Consider the following 16,790-nt stretch of genomic DNA (forward strand, 5'->3'; position numbering starts at 1 on the left):
TGCCGAGGGCGACTGCTATTAGAAAATTTTTTTTTTTCGTTTTGGGGTTTTACCGAGATTCGAACTTACGTTCTCCGAATTGTCGATAATGCAGTGTGAAAATATGTTATCTATTGACTTAGCATTAAATTCCCCTTTTACCATATACTTTTAAAAATATTCACATCTACAATATATGTATATACAGCTATGGTCAAACGTTTAGCGCACTTAAAAAGAGTTCAATATAATGCTCGATTAAATGATATGAAACCAAATTAAATCCAGTTTTTTTAACTAAATATATTTAACACTTTATTATAAGACAAAATAACTTAAAGTAGACAGTTTTCACTAGTAAAGATATGACAAAATAGAGGTAATTCTTATTTAGTCATAGTGGGATTTGGACAAAGACTTAGCGCAGTTTTGATTTCTGTAAAAAATATGAAATATTTGTAAGAATTGAGAAAAGATTGTTGACTATAATATTATTATTTACCATATCAATATTTGGTAGAATAGCCGTTATTCTGTATAACTGCTTCACACCTGCGTGGTAAACTCTCTATTAACTTTTGGCACCTGTCCAAAGGAATAGAGTTCTATGCTTCCTGTACACCTTCCCAAAGTTCATCGATATTTTTAAATTTTTTTTTGTCCCACCATCGTCTTCACATCATTCCATAAGTTTTCGATTGGACTTAAATCCGGACTTTGTGCTGGCCAATCGAGCTGGGTAATATTTTCCTGCGAAAGCCACTCCCGCAGTATGTTTGGGATCGTTGTCATGCATAAATATCAAATTTACTGGAATAAACTCGAAAGAATATGGCTCCATATTATTTCAAAGTATATTCAGATACATATACTTATCCATATTTCCTTCTATCTTGACCAGCGGCCCAACCCCGCGCCACGAAAAATACCCCCAAACTTTTAAATTCCCACCGCCTGCTTCACCGTCTTTTTTGTGTACCGTGGATTGGTTTCCTGATTTTTTTCATGATGTACATACGTTTTTCCATCAGGACCGATGCGGTTTATTTTAGTTTCATCCGTAAAAAGTACTCGTTTCCAAAACTCTGTCTTTTCGAAGAGGTGCCTACGCGCTAATGATAAACGCGCTTTAATATTATTTTTTGATAGGAGCGGTTTTTTTCTGCTTATGCAACCAAATATTTTATTTTCATTCAGACGCCTTCGCACGAGCTTAGTGGACACAACTAAGCCTAATTCTGTTCTTACTTCAGCCGCTATCGTTCGTGAAGACATAAAAGGATCCGATCGACTTTTCCTTACAATTATTTGATCCTCACGGGGGGAAGTTTTACGTGGCGGAGCTTTACGAATTTTTTTTTTGTTTTAATAAATTAGCATCCGACTTGACATCTCTGATGGCATTGTATACCATTTTTCTTGAACAATGCACTATTCTGGAAATCTTCACTTGATTGGTCCCCATTTGGTAAAGGTTCCATATTATTTTTCTTTGTTCAACTGAACAACACTTTCCTCTAGCCATTTTAGCAAAAATTTAAATAATAGTCGTTATTAATTAAATATTCACCACAAAAAATAGTTATTTGCCGAACCGATCGCATGTAAGAGAAAAACACGTGTAAGTGCGCTAAATAGTTGTCCAACGTAATTGAGACAGAACTCAAGAAAAAATAAGCAATAACGAATACGAAAGAATTACAACGGTTATTTTTTGGGCATTTGAAGAGAGCCATAAATAACTCTTATCATGCTGAAAACAAAATTAGGAAAATTTGCACTCTCTTAGAAGTAACTGCATTATTTATCAGTATAATATAAAGTGCGCTGAATGTCTGACCATAGCTGTATATATGTACCTGCCAATATATAAATGTGTATGTACCATATTAGCCATATATTTATGCAGAAATTACGAGTATTCATGTATGTACGTATGTCGATATGCCTTCAATCAATTGTTCTTCTTCCACGTGTTTAGCCTAATTTGCAAATTTACCGGCATTGAATAAATAAATTTCTCCCACACATTCACACACACTATCATGCTTTATTCTCTCGTCCAAAAACAAAACTTTAGCTACCAATACCACACAAAAATAGATAATCGAATCATAATAAACTGTTGATTAATACACAGCTGAGTTCCCGGTTACCAAAAGAATGCATATTAAATTGGCACACTCACACACACACATACAATTACAATTACAATAATTTACAATTCTAAGAATCATTAAAAGCAAAATTCAACGAGTGCAAAATAATTGAACACAGTAAATTTTTGTATTATAATTGAGACATATGTACATACATACATTCGTACACATCGAATTAAACGGAAATCTATATTATACACAGTGTCACTCAAATTGTCAAGTCATTGCCATGCGATCGCAATACTCCAACAACCCTAACTGCACACCAAGGCGAATTATTCAATCATTCTTGACTGTACGCAAGCCTCTCTGAGCCACTCGTTGTTCTCATCATTTATGTATTTTGGTGTGTTGCTTTTGGAGCTCTCTTGAGAGGCCCGGCACTGTTGGTTTTGGCGCATTTTCTCTCTAGCGGTTGTTTGGCGTATGTATGTACTCGTATGTGATTTTCATCAGTATCAGCTGGGTGAAGCAGCTGTTAGCTGTTGCTTGATCTCTTGTGTTTCCAGCGCAGCAGGTCTTTCTGGCTAACGCGACTTAGAGTAACCCATATACATAAATATTACATGACTTTTCTCGCTTTCCAGTAAATGCAATTTTTTCCGCTTTACATTTTACTTTCGTTTCGTTAATTATACCCATAAAAAGTTTTTGGTTTTGCATTGTTGCATGAAGTGCAATTGCATGTTTACGCCTATTGTTTTTATTTTATATATGTCATTAGCATTGTTCAGCTTCATTCACAACTACTCATGTAATCAGCAGTGGCTTCGTTTCACTTCAGTAAATTTTGTGCTTCTCATATTGCCAAACAAACTACAATTAAAGCAATTAAAACTTTATAAGCTTCGTAAAACTATTTATATGAACGGTTGCGGTTTAGTTTTTGGATCATGTTTTGGGTGTTTTATGAGTGGTGTCTGAAAAGTCTTCATATGCCAGCGTACATTCGGCGTGCTTTGAGTCATCTCTCACGTAAAATATAAAAATTTTTGTTGTTGGTGGATATTCAGTATTAAATGGAAAAGTTGTATCAAGTTCAGGACGAAAATGTAATTCTATTGTTTGCAGCTTACAGAAGTGACTGAAAAGGTCACAATATATAGAAAAAGATTTAATTTGATGTACGAAGAAACAAACTGGAATGCTAGACTATTTGGATTTTGGACTATTTTTCAAAGAATACTTCCTGAACTAGTTATAAAGTTAAGGGGCGAAAGATATTAAATGCAACCAGCATTTTATTTCCAAAGTGACTACTAAGTACCCCAGTGGGCAGACAGTGAACAAATTAGTAAATCGCCACCTCTTATGGCAACCTGAGAGACTGACTCTGTCTCTGTCTCTTAAGGGGGGGGTAAGGGATAAACGCTAAAAAAAAAAACACTTTTTTCATGAATTTATTGTAGCGAAACGGTTCAAGTCAGTTTATTAAAAGTTGTTGCATATTATAAAGTAACATTTCAAAAATATTTGATAAAATTTTCATGTATTGCAAAATGAGTGAATGAGAGCACATTTACGTAGACGTCTTTTCAAAAATACATTTTGCAGTAGTCAGTATATCTCAGCGTAGAATCATCTGAAATCAAAAAAATCGAATAATTTAGTTAAAGTATGAGTTAAACTTCCCGCCAACGTTTATTTTGACGATTTATTTTCATTTTCAGCCATTTGGTAGTCGTTTGAAGTAAAAAGTGATTTTTGACGAAAAAATGCCGCCATTTTGTAGGTGTAAAACCACCTTAATATAAAAAAAAATGGCGAAAAAAAAAAACGTTGGGGGGAGGTTTTTTATATGTAAAATATGTGTGCAAAATTTCAAAAGGATCAGTTGAGTAGTTTTCAAATGCCAATGACTACGCACTTTAAAAAAAAAAGGTTCGAGAAATCCGCGTTTAAAGTTTTAAGTTAAGAAAACGTCAAGAAAATACTTTTTTCTCTCTACTTACACGGAGTCGTCGATTCCAGCACCATAGAGTATGTTTCCACTAGCTTTGTCATTGTCTTCAGCATCTTTTTTAGCAAGTCTACGAGCTATCCTGCCCTCCTTAGTCTGTTGGTGGCATTTTTGGTCAGATCTTTCGATGCGAGTTTGGTCCACTCTTCTCGCATATTCGTGAGCGCTTGGCCCAATGCTAATCCCCATGTCATACATAAACTGCAGCAAAGCACCTGTGCCTTCATTAAAGGTGCATGCAGCTACCAGAGCTGCCAGTTGAACGATACTTGTACTGCCAGAGAGTTTTTTCGGAGCAATCCTCCATATAAGCTGATTTAAACTCTCGTTAGTGTTTTGAGTAAAACCACCCAGGCATCTCTCTAAAAGTTCGTCTTTACTCAAATCTACGTAAATTGGTTTTATTGCGTTCAAAACATCTTCTGGCAGTGGGGTGTATTCATGTTTAAATGGTTTTCCTTCGGCCAAAGCCTTTTGGTAACCACACCAAGAATCCGCTCCGGCCGGACATTTGTCATGTTGCGGATTTTCATCTGTTGATTGCTGATGGTAGTAAGTGGCCCAGATAGCGGTTTTCATTTTTTCTACGGAATCACAGTTGTTCCTAATCGCCAATCCGTAATAACGGCTTAAATTATCAATAACTTTAGCCGTTAGTTTGCCTTTACCACCAAGCATTTTACTCCTTCCTTTCTTTCCAGCGTTTTTACCTGTTTTTACCTCTTTTTCCTCAACTGTTTTGTTTACAATATCGCGTAAACGCGCTCCCATCCGCTTCTGGACGTGGCCAACGCACTCTTTTTTGTTAATTGTAAAATTTTCACCATAAGGTTTCGCTTTCACTAAGTTACCGTAGGATTTATGGTAGTGTCACCGTCGCCGATGTAATTTTCGATTTCGCTTCGTAAAGTTCTTCTGAACGAGAAAACATCTCAATTAGTGCAGCTGTTTCCATGTTACCTGAAGGTCCCGTATGATTAGCTTGGCATTCGTTGTTTTCAACATGCTCTTCGTGCCAACTTTCGAATTCACAAGTATTTAATGACTACTTTTGTCGCAGAATCTACTGTCCATATACAAATGATCCCTAAGAGGCGCGGTAATTTGTATTGAAAAAGCAAAATGTGGATTTCATATTGAACGATGTTGGACTAAAGCTTCGCGGACTTCAATGGAGAGACTTACATATGTACTTATGCATATGTATACATGTATGTAATAGGCAACTGAGTGATACACAACTGAGCTTAATAAATTAACTTAGCTGCTCAAAGACAAATAACAAGAACATAAACGCTAAATAATAATAATAATAATTGGCGCGTACACCCGAGCTCCTCCTCCTATATTTGTGGTGTGCGTCTTGATGTTGTTCCACAAATGGAGGGACCTACAGTTTCAAGCCGACTCCGAACGGCAGATATTTTTATGAGGAGCTTTTTCATGGTAGAAATACACTCGGAGGTTTGCCATTGCCTGCCGAGGGGCGACCGCTATTAGAAAAATGTTTTTATTAAATGCTAAATGCTCAACAGAAATTTCCAACGCCTTACAGCTGATAAGAAATCCGATTATTCTCTTTGTAAAGCCACAGCGAGAATAAAGAAACCAATCACCCACCCTATACCTGCTCACCAATTTAGGTTTATGCGGCAGACCAAGTGCTAAGACTAGTTTATAGAATAGAAGAAGCTCTGGAGAAGAAATGCGCCTGCTCCACCATTTTCCTCGATGACGCACAGGCGTTTACCTCCGATGCAGAAGCCTATATCAATGATCGGTATTTTCTAATAAAGTATGGACAGGCACCGTCAAACATAAAGGAAATTAATGCAAGGCCTGCTTTCTATTTGGGCCTATTTTGTACTTGTTACACTCTTCAGATATTTCTGTTGCTGAATCCAGCAACATTTGCGGACGATACGTGAACTGGAATGTGGAACATAAAACTGAATGGAACAAAATCAGTACACCTTAACTTTGCAAATAGAAAAATTATCTATCAGCCCGGCCACACGCTTGGAGCGCAAAGTACTTGGGCAAGACGCTAGACGCCAAGCTGATAGGGAAAGAGAATGTTAAAATTAAAACAGCTGAGCTAAATGTCAAATACAATAAACTCAATTGGCTTGTCTGCAAAAATTCAAAGCTAAGTGTCGAAAACAAACTCTTAATTTACAATCAGATTCTTAAACCAGTATGTACCTATGGTTTATTCGGAATAACGACATACACAGAGATCCCCAGGTAAGCTCAGTCAACGACTTCATAAACTCTTTCCCCATACACCAATTTTGAAGCCTCCACTCTTTGCAACGATGTCTATGTTTTAAAAAAATATTATTGAAATGTAAATACATTTTTAATTCAATTCAAATAAAATGATTCAATAAACAAAAAAAAATAAAAGTTGGATTTGACTTCTCCACAATTTTTGCCAAGCATTGTGTATATGACCTTAAAATACGAGCAACAGCATTTTATACTTATGCATATAACAATTTTTAAAATAATTTGGCAATTGATAACCAACCGTAGCTCAGATCACATGACTTAAAGTCACAAGACCAATTACAGCACATGCATCCGTACATACATATATAGATTCATACCCAGTCAGAAACGATGGGTATATATAGTCATGGGCTTAGGTCTTAAACGTTCCAGAATGCATAAATTTTCACACATCATAGAAAAGTTAGACGCCAATTTATGTACAGTGAAACCGCTCTTAACGGACACCTCTTTAGACGAACATCTCCCTTGAGCGGGCACTTTTTCCTATACCAAATAGTATGCATGAATTTCGGAACAAATTACTCTCTCTCTTGAAATTTGAAAAGGCCGAGCCAAGGAGCACCAGGAGATTTGGTGGCTCCTAAAACACTCAGGCTAAAGAGCCCATTGTATTTAAAGCTCTGGAAAGGGGGTAGATAGTCAAGGAGGGAGGGAGAAAAGTATCAGAGACAGAGATAGGTAAGAATAGAGACAGAGATAGAGATAGTTAGTCCTGTGAGAATTTTCCAGATTCTTTGGCGAATCTGTAAATATCCTCCAGTTTTAGAGAACGAATATTACTCATTCTCATGACATCGGAACCCAATACTCGTAGCCTTGCTCTAGCAAAGGCAGGACACTCACAGAGAAAGTGCTCAGTGCTATCCGCCTCCTCCAAGCAAGACAGGCATACCGAGTTCTCGATGATTCCAATGGTGGTCGTATGCTGACCCCATGGGTTGTGTTCTGTAATGATGCCGACCATCAACCGAATATCTTTCCTTCTAAGTTTTAGTAGAAAGTTTGACAATTTTCTGTTCGGACTTGTCACAAAACACTTTGCAGTTCTGCAGCGTTCCAGACCGGACCATCGCTCTTTATGTAGATTGCCTACATAATCGCTGATCCAATTCTTGATTCCTGCGGGACTGATTCCGATTATTGGCTGATTCCTCTATTGAGCGGAAGCGAAACTCTTATCAAAAGACATTAAAGTTTCTTTTCATAACAAATTGAACAAAATCCTCTCCTGAGCGGACGCGAACTCCTCATAGCAGACAAAGTATAAAACATGGGAGTGAGCAGTTATTTACAAACATATTTTCTAACAAGAAAAGAAGCTTCTCGAAAAAATGTGAGATATGTTTTCATGCACACATTTAGTTGTGCTTACGCAGTGATTTAAAGCTATTATTTCTGGACGACGCAGCATCTCACTCTCGTGATATTCGTTTAAATAATATCAAAATAAATGTTCTACTTAACCGTTGAGTTAAGTAATATTAGAGGCTGGCTTGACTAAAAAAATTATAAATGTATTAAAGGCAATACATTTCTTAAAAGAAGCTTGGGCAAAAGCTCAAACGGAAACCAAAAAAATTGTTTGCAAAAAGCAGGGTTCGACAAAAATAGAAATGTGTCAACTGAATTCCAACCCGAAGGTGAGTTGAGCTAGCCACGCTGACTTTGTTATTTGAGTTATCAAAAATCCTTGGGAAATCTAATTCAAATTCAGCTCAATTTATAACAATAGATAATAATAGATAATAATACATGGACCGAAAACCTAAATTTCGGGTTGGATTTTGTTGCTGATGAAAGCATGGAAACCATTGGCAATAATAGTACCGGCACTGAAAGTATTACCGAAGAATCTAATGAAATTTTCGCAAATGAAACAGCGTTGGATGCAATTTCAAACTTAAAGGGGTTTTGCAGCGATGACTTTACTGCTTTTGAATTGTTAAAAAATATGAAAAGCCAAAGCCAATCTTTTTTACGTTGTTTATTGATTTTTTGTTTTTATTTTCTAGTATTATTTTTTATTATTACTTAAATTCGCTTATGCACATAAATGAAATATGCACTATTGAAAAAATACATACACATTTTTGTTTGAATGATATATTATAATATTGAGTGTCAACCCAAGGGGGCTTCACTGTATATATATCTACGTGCCGAAGTAATTTAAATTTATTTATTTTATATTTGCTAGGTGCAATTGTACAACGCTTCTAAAAAATGTATAAGAATCGTTAATAAAAAAAATAATAAATATAAAAACATTAAGTCACAGCAAATTCAGAGAAAAATTATTCAATAGGTTATTTAAAAACATAAAAATAATAGTATCATAATCAACATAGCAAAATAATATTTTTTGCAGCCGTTTTGCATACAACTCTAATAGGTCATTTTTCAACTGGTACAATTTTAGTCACTTCGGAACTAGTTTGTATGACTTCTTACCTCAAAAACTAGAGTGGCTTGTGAGAACTACTGCTTAGTTTTCACTGCAGGGAGATACAGGAATTTTATTGTGGGTATTCCTACATCTAAATACATGCATAAGTATGTATGTATGTGCACATACGCGGATGTGATGTATGCCTTGATAACATCGGACAGCCTCTTATGCTGGAAATAGTCACCGGCGTAAACGCAGTCCCCTGCCAGCTGTTACGATCAAACTAATGAGAAGCCCATGTAAATGAAATATTGCTTCCTTCCGTATCGTAGATTTTATCGCAGGATTTTTGAAAATTCCCGTAGAACCCTGTCAGCTGATTGCTCTCTCACCACACAGTGTTGCCAAGCAGCACATTTCGAAATCATTTACAAAATAAACTTAGAAGAATTATAATTTTTATTAAAATAACTTAAAAACACTGTTGAATAATGTTAATTATAGGTAAATGAACTATTTGCGTTTGTTGGTTTTTGGCTTTGGTTTATTAAACAATGAAAAATTTTAACTGATAACGCGGATGTGTGAAAAAGTGTGTAAGCAAAAATATCAATGGCAACATTGTATAGATACAACCAAACACATACACACACAAACCGATGTATTGTGTAAATATGTAACTAAAAGAACGCAGTTGTTCTCTACGGGATGAGTTTTGCTCAGCTTTGTGTTCGTTAGGGGCTGCGGTAAGGGACTATGTACGTCGGTGACTGTTTCCAGCATTAGAATTATAAGAATAACAAAATTTATTTCATAGAACGGCGTTTTACATGACAACAAAAATTTTTTTTTTAGTGTTTGATTGCTTGAAATTGTGCGTGTCAGAAACTATTAGGATTCCGAGAAGCTCTAATAAAATACATCATATTTCATGTGCAATATGCAACTATTAATAAAGACTCAGCTTGGATGCAATTTGATTAATATTTGTTTTTATTACCGAGAAGCTTGAGCAGCAATTCACAAAAGAAGAAGACTTCAATTTTTCCGAGAAATTAACTAGCGTTGAGCTAAAAGTTATGACTACAGAACAGTTGCAAATATTTATTTTTATTGCAGTGAAATTCTACTATAACTCATTTATAAGTAAACCTCATCATTTCAGTGAATGAATCACTTGCTTTTAAAAATAATCTGTATATTTGTATTTGTAATATGCAATTATTAAAAGGCGATTTAGCTAGCGAAGTAAAAAATACCATAAAGGCATCATTACAATCTATTCTGTGTCGTCTGTAAACGTAGCTATCATGGATCCTCGAGTAGTTGGCGTTGCTATATGTGCTATGGTGTAGTATGGGGCCCAGTACGCTTCCTTGAGGTACTCCTACTGTCGCCGTAATGATTTCAGAGCAATCATCGTCATATTTTTTGAAGAAGTATCTATGAGTTACAGTATGTCAATTAATTGTTTGCAACATGATAAAAGCTTCTTAAATATATTTTAATAACGTTATTTTACCAACTTAAATAACATTTTCGAAATTTTAAATACACATTATTTTTGTAACTTTTATTTTTAACATATTTATGGCAGCAAAACTCAAAACTTCAGGACAATAAGTAAAAAAAAACGTAAAAATCTGTAAAAAAGTTCATTCTGAGCTGTCAATTAATTGTTTACATTTTCAAATATTATGTGACTTTTGTAAGGAAAATAAAGGTGTGTGATTTTAATATTTAGTGTGACGGCCTTCAGCTTCCATTACAGAATACAGACGACGGGGCATGGAATGTATAAGGTTCTTCTGGTCGTAAGTCTCCGGTATTTTCTGCCATTCAACCTGAATTGCGTTGATGAGAGCGGTTTTATTAGATGGGCCGTGTTTGCTCACTTTCTTCTTTAAGTACGCCCACAAATTCTCTATTGGGTTCAAGTCGGGACTCTGGGCTGGAGTATCAATGACTTTACTGTAATTATAAAGTAGTCAGCTCCTGCAAAGCAACGACTTGTGTTTAGGGTCGTTATCCTGGTATAACTTGTATTTTAGTTTATTAGGGTTTTCTGGGTTAACAAATCCAAACTTCATCGCGCTTCTTGTCAACTCATTTTTAAGAATGTCAAGGTAATACTCCTTTGTCATTATATCATTAAAAATTCGCAGCTCACCCACACCATTCGACGAGATGCAACCCCATACCATCACTGAAAGTTTGCCAAATTTTACTGTGGGTATTATATTTTTTGTTGCAGAGCTGTGCTTGGCTCTCTCCAAACTTTACTGGGTCTATCATGACTATACAGCATAATTTTTGTCTCGTCACAAAAAATTACGTCATCCCAATATTCCAATGGCTTGTCTATATGGGCAACAGAAAAACTAAGCCGCTTTTCTATATTAACTGCTGACAGTAATGGTTTTTTTCTGGCTATTTGCGAGGAATATTTGTGCAGTCTTAAAACTTTCCGGACAATCTCATGACTTACAGTTTTTCCACAGTCATTTTTTATATCAGATGCCAACTGCCTCAGACTCGTTTGAGGGGATTCGCTGATCCTTTTTAAAATTTTTGAGTGATCTCGTCTAGAGAGCTTTGGTGGTCTGCCTCCTGAGTGCTTTAATTCAAGCTTGTTTTCTTTTTCTGCGTGTTCAATAATATTAAAAATAGTTCTGAGCTTAATTGAAATCATTTCCGCCAACTCTTTAGCCGACTTCCCCTTATAATAGTTAAAATAAACTAACTGAATCACATTTTCATTAATTCGTTTGCTCGGCATTGCTTAACTGATTAAAATGTTCACTTTTTAAAAGCATAAGTTATACTAAATGTGTGCTAACAATGAACGACTACGACACGCGTTTATTTGCGTTCGAAATAAAAGTACCGTTAGCTAGCTTCAGTTTAATTTCAAGTTGTGTTTGCATTTTGCAAAGAATTAATTGACAACGCAATATTTGCCGAATTGTAATGCTGCTTGTTTATTTTACTGTTATATTTTGGTTTTTGTATATGTTGTACGTAAAACGGGTAACGAATATTGCCTTTATTAATATTGTAAAAAAATTGTCTAAGAAAAGACATTTTAGATGATAAGGCGTAAGCCTAAATATGGGCTTATAGAATTTTTTTTTCATTTTGCAAACAATTAATTGACATACTGTATGTAGCTTTTAAGGATATTAAATATGTTAATGTTTTTTAGCTTATATTGAAGCCCTTTGTGTCATACTCTGTCAAATGCTTTCGCGAAGTCCAAATACATGGCAATGAAATATTTCTTCTTATCGAAGTCGTCTGTAATTTTGTTTACTACTTTGTGAATCTGTTGCACAGTTGAATGTTGTTTTCGGAAACCGAACTGGTGAGAAGGGATAGCGTATTTTTGTTTTAGAATCGGGTCAATTCTGTCAAGTAGTATTTTCTCGAACAATTTGGAAAGGATGGGCAGCAAGCTAATTGATCTGTACGAGCTAGCAACAGTAGCGTTCTTGTTTGGCTTGGGGATCGCTATAACTTGTGCAACTTTGCATGCCAAGTTATTCTGTTGAAGAATACTCGTATGTAGTTTATTATAGTATTGGATAGCTCCTTTAGTATTTTTTCGTTTATTTGGTCATATCCCGGTGTCTTTTTGTCTTTAAGTTTCTTCATATAATATTTTATTTCTTCTTTTGTCGTGTTTTGCATTGCATGGTCTGCATTTTCAATTGAGTTTCGGAGCTCAATGTTTTTATTATCCACGATATTTGTAAATATTGTTTTAAAGTGGCCAGCTAGTGTTTCAGTCTTTTCTTTGCTTGTACTTGCGCATATGTTGGAACTTGTTTTTATTTGAGGCTTGTGTATGATTGTTTTAGTGAGTTTTTTAGTTGCTTTCCAAAGGGAATAGTTGGTAGCTGTAGTTGTTTCGAGGCTGCTGACGTACTTTTTCAGTTGATTGTCATTATGTTCTTCGACAACTTTTTGAGTTCATTTGATGAGTTTCTTAGTTTAGTTTTATCTGCTGGGTGTTTGGAGCGTTGCCAGTATTTTCTAAGTTTGCCTTTTTGTTTGATTTTTTCTAAAATAAAAGCAGAGATTTTCTTTGTTGTTAAAGTATCTAATATTGGTGTCGATTGTGTTACTGCTTTTATTATGTTATCATTTAAGTATATACATATATGCATTGTCTAGTTCGATGGTGGATTTCAAAGAGACTATAATTTCCATGTTTTCTTTTATGACATCACGAAATATATTCCAGTTCGTCTTATGGTTATATAGCGAGGTAATGATGATGCCACTTTTGGGAAACACTTTCTACACCTATCTGAAATGGTACAAATTCTGAACGGTATCGAGGATACAAATTGAAGAAATCTTACAAACTTTGTTATTGGTGCTGACGAGGTTGGCAATTTATTTTGGATGAATAATATTGATCTGTTTCCGGCAAACGACTTAATATGTCAATGCTGTATGTTCATTTTAATGTAATATATTTCTTGTAATCTATTTTTTACAATTTATTTTTATACGTTATCTCATTAATAAAAATGTTTCTATCTATCTAAGGTCGTCAGCGTAAATTAAAAACTTAGCAGATTTTTATCTGTATAAGGTTTCGACAAATTTCCATCAATTTTTGAAACTTTGTATTGGGTAGCAATTTTATATCCAATTAAGTTTTAGAACAATAAAGGGCAAGGTAAAAGTGAATCTAAGTTCTATTTAATTTTTGATAAGATTTTTGGCCTACGGAGTTGCTCATTTCCTCCATATAACGAATGAAAGTTATTTCTTTTTTCTTAAATATATAGAGTGGGCCATGTAAAATTTGCTTTTTGAATCGGCTATAAAAAACTAATCAATATTTTTTCAAACTTTTTTTTTATTTTGAAGATTGAACATTGTCATTTATGAATAAAAAATAATATCGTTCAAATGAGTGCCACGACTGGCTTTACAGTAGGCCATTCGATCAACCCAATTTTTAAGCACATTTTCGATTGTTTGGGCTCCAATTTCATGAATGGCAACTTCGATTTCGTGTTTTAAAGCATCAATCATCTCTGGAGGGTTAGCATAGCATTTGTCCTTAACAGCTCCCCACAAAAAATAGTCCAACGGGCTTAAATCACAGCTCCGATTGTGATTTGGCTGATTATTTGGTTTTCAAAAACGGTAGTCAAAAGTTCGAGTGTAACTTTCGCAGTGTTACAAGTTGCACCGTCCCACAGTGCGGCCGATTCCCGAAAAGCTGGCCAAAACTCAAAAAATTAAGTAATTGATTCAAAATTTCTTACTCGAGGGTTGTCGGGGTCGCTGATTACGAATTCGATCTTAAAATTTTGAAAATCCACCCCCTTCCACCCCTATTGGCCACCCCCTCACGTGAAATAGCGTATATTCAAGAACATAATCAAGATGCATGTAAATTTATATGTTTTCGGGGTCGCAAGGTAGCAAGTGGTAGCAGCTGAATCTTGTTTTATTTAGTAACCATTACTTTTTTGAGTAACCTTTAATAGGTTTCAAAGCAACATATGACGGCGTTGTATTACTATACTGTTTGAAAACTCAAATTTTATAAAAAAAAATTGCAAAAAATGTATCTACGTATTGCTGCAGCTAAAAATTTTGTGTCGAGGTATTGATATGTACTAAAGATTTCTCGTATTTTACTAACCTTCCGAAGATGATTCCATTTGGTTTTGTTCAATTTACTCCATTACAAAATCTTTCAAATGTGTACAACTTTCACTATTCATCGACAGTTATACGATGCTCAAACGAAGGCCACGTTGCCACTGAAAATACAAAGGATACTTAGGGTACAGCACGTTTCTATGAACGGTTTTCACTACTCAAGGCATTACTGTAGCCAACCCAAAGACAAAAAAACTCTATCTAGAAACTTTTTTTTTCGACTTTTGGCCAGCTTTTTGGGAATCGGCCGCACTGTGCGTCGTGCTGAAACCAAATGTCGTCCATGTCATCCTCTTCAATTTTTGGAAGCAAAAACTCGTTGAGCATGTCACGGTTACGCTCGCCATTTACTGTAACCGCGGAAGAAGAAAAAGACTCATCACTTTGGAAATAGGTTTTCAATATTTCCTAATTTCGTTCAAGCGTATAGCGTTCCATTTCGTAAATGTCGAACCTTTAAGTAACTTATGGACACATTTGACATGTCATTTGTTACCACTCTCAAAAAAATAGGTGTATGGCGGTATATGGCCCACCCTGTATCTGTCTAAATTTTTTATGCTGCTACGCACAGCAAAATTAATATAATACCCTTGTGCCCAAATGCGCGCGTGTGTAAAAAACACAAAAAAAACTAGCTTATTCGCCAAGCTTGTCATGTTAAATAAGTGTCAAACATTTATATTGCGAATAACTTGGACCAATAAATTATGTCAACTGATGCAAGTTTTGACGCAAAATCCTTAATTCCAAAATAACCAAACTTATCACTAAAAAGATTTTTAAATTGGAAACTGAGTTATTAGGAGTTTATTGGCGTATGCAAATTCGTTAATTATTATGTGGTGTCCAATTATAAAATCAAATATTGCACATGTCCATACATATTTACACAAGTACAAGCCGTTCTTTCGAGCGCACACACTTCCATAATGGCAGTAGGAATACTAAGTAATACCACAAATATTTATTTGAATGCGCAATAATGTTTGATGGAACTTCAAAATAAGCAACAAAATATGTAAGAGACAATAATTGTTTATTTTGCTAACAAATGGCATTGAATTTTTTCAATTGGGATTATTCATTCTTACCATATTTGATTAAGGTGGCAGGTGTTGGCTAGTACAATTAGCGTCGAAAAACTTGACGTTTTCAAACGTTAACTCACAATATAACCGAAAGGAAGTACTGAAAAGAAATTAGTGCGCTTTCATGTCAAGCGATGCAAGAATTTTGGGTATTGTCGCAAATTCCTCTAAAAAGTGGTACATTTGTTAGCTTGAGTATGCGCTAGGTGTGCCAATTAACCCCCATTGCAAAAGCTGTGGGACCGTTCAGAGAAAGAGACTGTTTAGCACTTTCTCTGCAAATGTTCGGGTTTGGCAGCCAGGCGATTAAGGCCCCTGCATGCTCCTTTCTTCGACAATCTGGTGCAGTGCGCCAACCTAAATCCCATCAATCTTCTCCATCACATCAGCAGCTCTGGTTGGATGAAGATATCTGCCCGTGGGAGGCCTCATAAAGGTATCAGAACGCCGCTTTAATGCTACTTGGGGAGTGCCAGATTGGTACTTCAACCGTTTCCCCACCTACCTAGCTTGAGTATAATAAGAAGTAAGCCGAGGCACATTGAACAGTACCAGCAGTAGAGCAAAAATAACCAGAGTAATGTATTTTGTTTTTGCTTTTGTTTCCTATAACGTTAAAATCTATATACAGTTTTGCATAATTTGACAATTTAGAGATGATGCCTGCTTAAAAGTAGAACCTTAAAAAAATACTACAGGAGTGTATTGAGACAAAGGGTCTAAAAAACAATATAAAGTTCCCATATAACTAATATATACAAGCTGTTTCAACAGTAAATTAATATTTTAGTATGGAATATACTTTTGGAAAAAATTGGTTTGGAAAAAAATTATTATTTTTTTTTTAATTTGTGAATATTTTTTGTCAATTAAACAGAGCCAAATACGTGCTTTTCACTTTTGGCCAGAAAAAGTCATAACGTGTCTAATACAAGGTTCTTATTTCCAGCACGGAAGTAGAATCACGTCTCCCACATATTGCTTTAAGGCAAAGAGTTAAAACCACGGAATTGGGAAGAAAAGTTTGAGAATTTTTCTTATTTATGCACAAAGTTTGGAACCTGGTTTGATTTGATGTTTTATTGAACTTTTATACAAAAAATAGTTAACACTAAAAAAAATAGTCGAAACTAGTGAACATGTTGATGTGCTATCGTTTTGTCGGTGAGTGTAAATACTTCCCTAAATAATTTGTTAACTTTGTCCAAACGAAAAAAACTTTC

General features: G+C 35.2%; 1 protein-coding gene and 1 pseudogene across 2 annotated transcripts in view; one reads left to right on the top strand and one right to left on the bottom strand.

Annotated features, from left to right (window-relative positions):
• LOC129242196 (uncharacterized) overlaps positions 1 to 4,776 on the bottom strand; it is a 60,922-nt pseudogene extending 56,146 nt beyond the window's left edge.
• Positions 1 to 16,790, top strand: part of LOC129242309 (organic solute transporter alpha-like protein) — a 78,250-nt gene that overhangs the window by 44,805 nt on the left and 16,655 nt on the right. The gene's annotated exons all lie outside the window — the stretch shown is intronic.

This window comes from Anastrepha obliqua, chromosome 3 (assembly GCF_027943255.1).
Source record: "Anastrepha obliqua isolate idAnaObli1 chromosome 3, idAnaObli1_1.0, whole genome shotgun sequence".
In the NCBI taxonomy this organism is placed as follows: domain Eukaryota; kingdom Metazoa; phylum Arthropoda; class Insecta; order Diptera; family Tephritidae; genus Anastrepha; species Anastrepha obliqua.